This window comes from Typopeltis vanoorti, chromosome 9 (genome assembly GCF_054136105.1).
Source record: "Typopeltis vanoorti isolate ZY-2024b chromosome 9, IOZ_Tvanoo_1.0, whole genome shotgun sequence".
In the NCBI taxonomy this organism is placed as follows: domain Eukaryota; kingdom Metazoa; phylum Arthropoda; class Arachnida; order Uropygi; family Thelyphonidae; genus Typopeltis; species Typopeltis vanoorti.
Window position 1 is genome coordinate 104,588,783 of NC_143557.1, and position 7,698 is coordinate 104,596,480.

General features: G+C 38.4%; 1 pseudogene; it reads right to left on the reverse strand.

Annotated features, from left to right (window-relative positions):
* Positions 1 to 7,277: 7,277 nt before the first annotated feature.
* On the reverse strand, positions 7,278 to 7,433 carry LOC150103372 (U2 spliceosomal RNA; annotated as a pseudogene).
* Positions 7,434 to 7,698: the final 265 nt, after the last annotated feature.

Here is a 7,698-nt window from a genome sequence, read left to right on the forward strand (position 1 = left end):
GAAATAAAAATACTTAAATATTTTCAAAAATACAACTGTCGGTTAATAAGTGTAAATTTCAGCTAACGTAAGTCCGTAATTTCTTTATTATTTCTTATTATAATGTAATACAATAAGTTAACCATCTAAATTGGTGTTTAAAATTAAATCATAAAATAAGTTAATATAATTCATAACCAAAATTAAATGTAATATAATAAATTTAATATAATACAATTACTAGACTAACCACTAAAACGAAAATGAAAAACTCAAGTTTGTCATCCTGGAAAACGCAAAGGGCCAGAATGCACAGTTAACAGCCATCGCAGATAATTATATAATTAAGGGTGTGAAAGATGGTGAAGTAATTAATGCATGTTATCCAGAGTCAAAGATTAGAAATATAATTGAGGCTTAGAAGTTTGAGGGATAGAGTGAGTAGCGAAAGATTTTCTATGAGAAGATTTGAATCAATTAATGATAGCAATGAATGCAGAGAGAGAGAGAGAGTGGAAACATCATGAGTGTTCTACCATTTGGTAGATTTAATAGAGATGGTTGATCATCTGAATTAAAATACGGGCGATTATAGGAATAGGAATGATGTGAAGATTGTGTAAAAGCTTCAGTAAATAAATGAAACTGAATATTCATTTCATGAATATCTTGGGATGAGTTTGATAAAAGGAAGGAATTTTTTAAGAGTGATGGTTTGCATTTAAACGGATTGGACGCATGCCATTTAAAATTTTTATTGATAAAGGATAGATTAAATGATATCAGAAACAGGGAAATGTGATTTACTAGGGAGCCAGGTGATAAATTGTATATCGACGGGGAAAATTCACACGCAGGGAGGAAGCGAGCATTGCAATTTATGTGTACTAATGCCAGAAGTCTTCGGAATATGTGTGAAGAATTTTTTGGCATTACTTTGTACAACATGGCCAAAAATTATAAGAATTAGTGAGACTTGGTTAACTAAGAATGATATAATTATAGGGATAGAATGTAATGGATACAGTATTTTCATGGAGGACAGAGGGTACAGAATGGGGGAGAGGGTTTTGCTAATGATAGACGAAGAGTTGAAGCCAAAAAGAGTAAAAGTGCCTCAAAATGAGTGGTACGCAGATGGCAGTTCACTAAAAGCGGTTTTGCGTGAGATAGAGATTAACAGGACGAAATATGTAATCAATTGCTGCTCTAATCGACAGCCTATAAGGGAGAATGTAGATGGTATGCACTGGCAAATTCACATGATGCGTGAAGGTCGAGTAATTAATAGATGGGGAATTTTAACTATGGAGAATTTTAACATTGGGAGAAGCTACGGCCGAAAGGAAAGAAGGAGATGGAGTTCATAGAGTTGTTAAGATTATCAAAGAGTGTTTAAGGACAGCAGTATTAGAATGTATTCCCAGAGTCAGGAGGAGAAATCAAACAGTAGTAAGATGGATGGATAGTATTATTCATCAGAAGTTGTAGATAAAGTAAAGGTTGTGGAGGAAGTATAAAAAAGGTGATCAGCGTACCCATGAGCAGTACAAGGTATAGGTAAGGAGGGTGTAAACCCGAAAGAGATGAATTCATTTTGTGTTTAGGGATAAGGAGGAAGTTCCCACGAGGAAAAAGGGAACTTTAAAATTATCTTCATATTTCAAGCAAATAGGAAACGAACTGATACTGGGCAGAATATATGTAAGAAGAAATATGTTTCGATTAAGAAAGGTTTGCGCAAATCAAATTGTTTTCTTGTTTTAGAAGGAAAACAGGTCTTAGCCAAGTGATTATATTTATGGCGTTACTGAGAGCAGAAGAAACTACTTTATACGTTTTGAAGTTAGCAGTTTTAGTTCTCTTATGAAATCACGTGATCTTGAAGAGACGACAAGGACTTTTGCATGACGTTTATGTTCTTTAACTTGGTTGTTAATTATTTACGTTAGTGAATTTGTCTAAGACAAAGACTAGAAGAACAGAAGCAGTGTAAAAATCGAAAGCATCTTTGAAATTCAGTACCGACGTACTAAATTACGTGTGTGAAAGCTAATATTCCACAAATATTTTATTTTATTTTATTATTTTTTCGTTGTTCTTTAAATGCAACTAGTTATATGTTGACTATTTGTGCTGCCATCTAGTGTCATATAAGAGACATAAACGTTTTCACAATATTAATATCAGTTTCGTAATCTTCCATCATTTACTCTCTAACGAAACGATTAATGTTTCATAAGGTTTCATTCGCTAAAAATTAGAACTATGCGTACATCGTACAGGGATTTATATAACTGACAGTTTATTATTAAAGGCGAACCCAAAAGTCTTTAAACCTTTTACTAAAGTAATGAGCCAAAAAGCTTCATTTCGGCGATGAACAATTATATAAATCAAGTGGATATTAAATCCAACATTATTTTAATGCTGAGTACAGAAACTATAAACGTTTCGTACGAAATTTGACCAGAGACCGTACAGGAATACACTCACCGGCATTTACGAGTTGCCCTAGCCAGATTTTATAGGCGAGATGATCGCTATGCCCTTTTTGTCCTTTTCTTGAGGAACCTCTAAAAATTAACACAGTTGTTTGGACTTTATCTACTCTTTCATGTCTTGAAGTCTCTTTGGTCTTATCCACTCCGATATTTTCTTCACACTGAAGAGTAATCTGATTGGGCTTCGAAGGAACTATTCCTTTCTATGGTTTCGAGTGAGGATCATGTCGGCTATTTTCCAGCCAGATGTGAAGTAACGGATCTTCAACACGACACCGTGTGCATAAGTACTTTGTGTGCAGCAGGCACATTGATAATCTTGGAGATCCAATCCTGGTCCTATCCTTTCTTTTATAGTTTTCTAATGACAGCTGTCTGCAATTGTATAGTTGGATTAGACTTTTTTTTTTTTCACCTTGTATTGGTGGTAGGTATCTTCCATTCGCACGAAGAGCTTCGAACATTTTCAGAGGGCCATTTACTCAGTGCACAGGGGACTGCAGTTTCATTTCCCATCTCTAGCTTCGACAGTTTTTAACGCAAATCGGACAAGAGTTGAATCCTTGCTGAAGACTTGGCAGTCCGGAGTGGGGGAGGGGAAGTCATTCTTTGGCATCGGGGCTTGACTTTGTTTTTCTTCTTTATCGATGACGTGACTGATTTCATCCGATAGCCTGTCAGAATTTATTCTTGTCTTAGCAGAGATGGTAATCTATCGTGCTCTTCTGATATTCTTTTTCCAAGCTGGCTGGTTTTCTTGTTTTTCGATATTGATTGGTATTCGACCTACGAACTGAAGAAAAGAGGAAGGTAGATTTACCCAGTTGATGATGGGTAGGCATTCTGGGATAGTGACGTGTTCAGACCGACATAACTAAGATTAGGATTTGGTCCGAGCTGCCATCTGTCCCATTTAATCTCTCGTAAATGTTTTAAGCTTCAAATTCACTCCCTTTTAATATTTTAATTTAATTTATTTTATGATCAAGATTCTAATATTTAATTTGATTATTTTACTGGAATTTCCTTCGCTTGTGTCTAATAATTCAAGTTATTCCATTTGGAAGATCTTAGGGGAATATTTTAGACTTGTTTCATATTCATTTGGCTTCCACATGATCACCAAATGAAAGAAAAAAAGTCACTATTGTAAACGCCGAACGTTACTGGTTTGATGGGTGAAGCATAGATGCTTTTCATATTCCCCTTTTTATCTGAGAGGGAAGTTCTTTGAGTGGAGAGTTATTGAGCTTTAAGCTCGCCCTGGAAGGGCAGTGAGATTAGCTGTGTTCAGCTGAGCATAGAATTCACTTGAGTCTTTTGTATTTGTAGAATGCTACTTCATTTTAGTCTGAAGCTTGCGTGATCAGCGGGTTTGAATGATTGCTTGTCTTGGTGAAGAACCTCACCAAGACTGTGTGTTTTCTTTTTTTTTATGCGTAATCGTAATAGTTAACTATTTAGAAGGCCTCGATCCCAAACTCTAGAACAGAGCTTTTAATCGCGTCAAGATTTTGATTGCCGTCAAGAGCGACGGCATGAGTTTCTCCGAACCTTTCATAGCACGTGCCGAGTGGGGGGGGGGGGGTCATGTGAGCGGAGGTCATCTGGAGATGTTGAATGAATGGCGGAATCCATACTGGTGATCGGGTTTTGATTGGTGGTACTCTAAATACTGACAAATTGGCTATTGATGAATTTTTCCGTTATTTTTGAGAAGATGGTGATTGGTCGGAGGTTTGACTCTACAGTCAATCCTCCGACTATATATATCTCTCCCTCTCCCTCTCTCTTTCGGAATAGGCTGGAACTGTGATTCTTTCCACGCATTAAGATAAACATCAGCTACGTATAACATTGTAGAAACGATACAGGAGAGGAATAAGTTCTGAAGCCAAAGTTTGACAACAATTTGCGCGATGCCATCAGGACAAGAAGCGGTTTTAGTATGCAGGTTATTTAGCAACGATACTCAGATTTCTGTACTGTAATTAGGCATTTGTTCCGTGGTCATAACATCGTGTTTATAAGCTCTGATGAAATTAAAGTAATTCTATTTTTCAGTAATTATCGCACCTTCTTTGCAGTGATATCGAAAAATAAAATGCAAATTCTGTAATTCACTGAAATTTTATGCCTTGAAAATATGTCGCAATCATGTTAAAACAGAATATTTAATTGATGAACTAATCTATCCATAGTTTTGTTTACTAGTCACAGAACAAAGTCACCAGTCACAAACACAACTTTTTAATGCCCGTTTTCGCTTTCCTATCCAAGTAAACTTCACAAAAAGAACAAATAAAGGATGTTAGTACATTTTCGATGCTCATTTGATAAGTATAGAATACTTCATGATAGTAAAAATGTAAACTTCCGTGTTATACACGTACAAAATAAATAAATAAAAACTTTATAAGGATTTTCTAATGTTTGTGCGCACAAAATTCTGATGAGGCGCGAGCAATTTATGTTTAAAAGAGTGCTGAGGGTCAGCAGATAGCAAAAGGGTCGAAATAAAGGTAGAGCAAGATAGTAATAGTTAACAGAGGCCTCAGTCGACCTGATTAACTATATAATCCAAAGGTTGAGGCTAAAAAGGTCCGCAGACATCATCTCCACACATCCGTTCTCACAGCAACCTCCAAACATCCTTTAAGATGTTTGACAGACGAAAGAGCAAAAAACAAAAACAAAAAAATGACAGATAAATTCCGGCATAAATCATAAAGAGAACTGGTAGAAATTATCTTCCGATAATTTCTACCAGTTCTAACATAGCAGCAAGTAGACTGCAAAATTGGGACTAGAAAAATGGGGGAAGAACCTGGCTCGAGTGAATCAGCCTACAAGGGACTGCACCGCCTCGACGTAAGCCTTCGCAGCTCGGGTTCTCAGGTCTACCCCTTCTTATAAGAATTATCCATGAATTGAGACAAAAGTTACAAACTATTTTTTTTTCAAAAGAATCAACGAGGCGTTATTGTGACTTTCAGTAAGTCGGACAAGGTTTAAGTCTCCCTACTTCCGGTGATGTGCTGTCAACACCTCTTTTGCAAACCTACTTTCCCGAGCCATATCTAACATGTATCTAATCTAACAAATAAAGAGTTTCAAAAAACGCCACTGCCACCTCTCTATGTCAAGAACTTCCCTTACCTGCTCGGGAGTGATTTCACAAATGTCGTCTATGAAATAAATAATTTATGAGTTCAACAAATCTTCATCATCGGCCTACAGAGTAAGATAGGCTGAGAGTCAGCAGATAGTAGGAGAGAAAATAAAGATAGAACATAGCAGTAGAGTAGGTTAAAGAGGCCTCAGTTGACCTGTTTTAGCTGTTTGCCCCCCCAGGGGCGTTTCTAAAACGGTCGTTGATTTTTCACTTTAGAAAAAAAGGAAAAATCCTAAAAAGGAACATGTAAAAAAAAATCAAAAACATGAAGTACATAGAAAATAAAAAAATATAAAGGATTGGAAACCAAAGTAGAAAGTTGGAGGGAAGTGTCTGGCCTGAGTGATGCAGCTCACAAGTAGCTGCACCGTCTCGCTGTAAGCCTTCACCGCTCAGGTTCTCAGGCCCTCCACCACCTGTGGGATCTAGAGAACAGTATAGCTGTGGATGGGAAACCATGGGGTGGTTATTGTGGCTGTCGCTTGTTATGGGAGTCATTATTCTTTTAGCCACCTTACTTCCCTTGGCCATGTCTAATTTGGAGAGCGCAATGAAGTACGCTGATGCCGCCTCCTCGTCTATGTCCATGGCTACCTGTACTTGCTCAGGGGTGATTTGGCTGATGTCCTCAACAAATAAATCACCCTATTCTGCACTAACTACATTGGGACCATATTTCCCAGTGAGGAGGAGCTCAGGTTCCCCTATTCTCACTATTGCTTCTTGAAATGTTTCTGCCATCCCAGGGATACCTTTAACTAGATATTTTAGAGTCTCCCTGGTTTTGCATGTGGAGTCTCTAATTCTTCTGTTTCTGCTGTTTTTTTTCATCTTCTTTTCCTCTGGACTGAGGGGTCTTTTGAAGGGGGCGCTGTTTGCCTCCATATTTTCTGTTTCTTTTTCTTCTTCTCCTGCGATTTCAACATGTGTGGCAGCTTGCTTTTTGGCTGGTTCTTCATGGATTTTTCCCTTCTTATTTTTCTTGGGTTTGGATTCTATGGCAGCATTTTTTTTCTCACTGCTCTCCTTAGGTGGAGGGATGGTATGGCTTTCTGCTGCAGCCTTCAAGTTTGGAGAGTCTTTCTTTTCTATACTGCTAGTATTGCCTGACGGAATTGTTGTGATGGCACCTCCCATCCTTTCTGCCAGGGTTCTTGATGGGCAGGTGTCCACTTTGTGGTCTGTGGCACCACATTTTAGGCAGGCTACCTCCCACTTATCCAGGTTGTGGCCTGCCTTGAGGCAGTTTTTACACTTCGTTTTCGGGCAGTCGGCCCCAAGGTAGGTGAAGGCTCCACATCGGAAACATTGTTTCTTCACCCCAGAGTAATTAATCATTACTCTGGCAGATCCAATGACAATAAATTTGGGAACTGGCGTTTTCATGTCTAGGGAGATGGTTACTTCACCTGATTTCCATGTGGGATTTTCAGCATCATTTAACACTTCTGGTCAGCACCGACTGTTTCGATGAGGGCTTTGGCTAAACATCGAGGATGCAGGTCGGCATCCACTTCTATTCCGAGTGTCCGCGTACGCGGCAAAGCCATAGCTGGTTAGGGGACCTAAGCTATTCCCACCACTACCAAGTGTTTAACATTTCCCCAGTCCGGGCTTTGGGAAGATCTGTAAATTTCCGGTTAAATATCGTGAACCCCGATGGGACTCGTACCGATATTAACGGTAAGAACAGATACTACGAAATGCTAGTAGCCTGTTAAGCTGATGCGCACAGATACTACACTTTGATCTTAGCCAAAAGGCCGAGAAGCGATCAGAAATGTACTACCGAAGCAATTACTACATATATATTTTGTGAGTTCAACGTATCTCATCATTGGCCTGTGGAGTAAGATAGGCTGAGGTTCAGCAGATAGTAGGAGAGGAAATAAAGATAGAGTGCATAGTAGTACAATAGATGAAAGAGGCCTCAGCTGACCTGTTTTAGCTGTTGACCCCCCTCCCCCAATGGTGCTTCTAAAACGGTCGTTGATTTTTCACTTTTGAAAAGGAAAAAAAAGGAGAGACTAAGCAAATTTA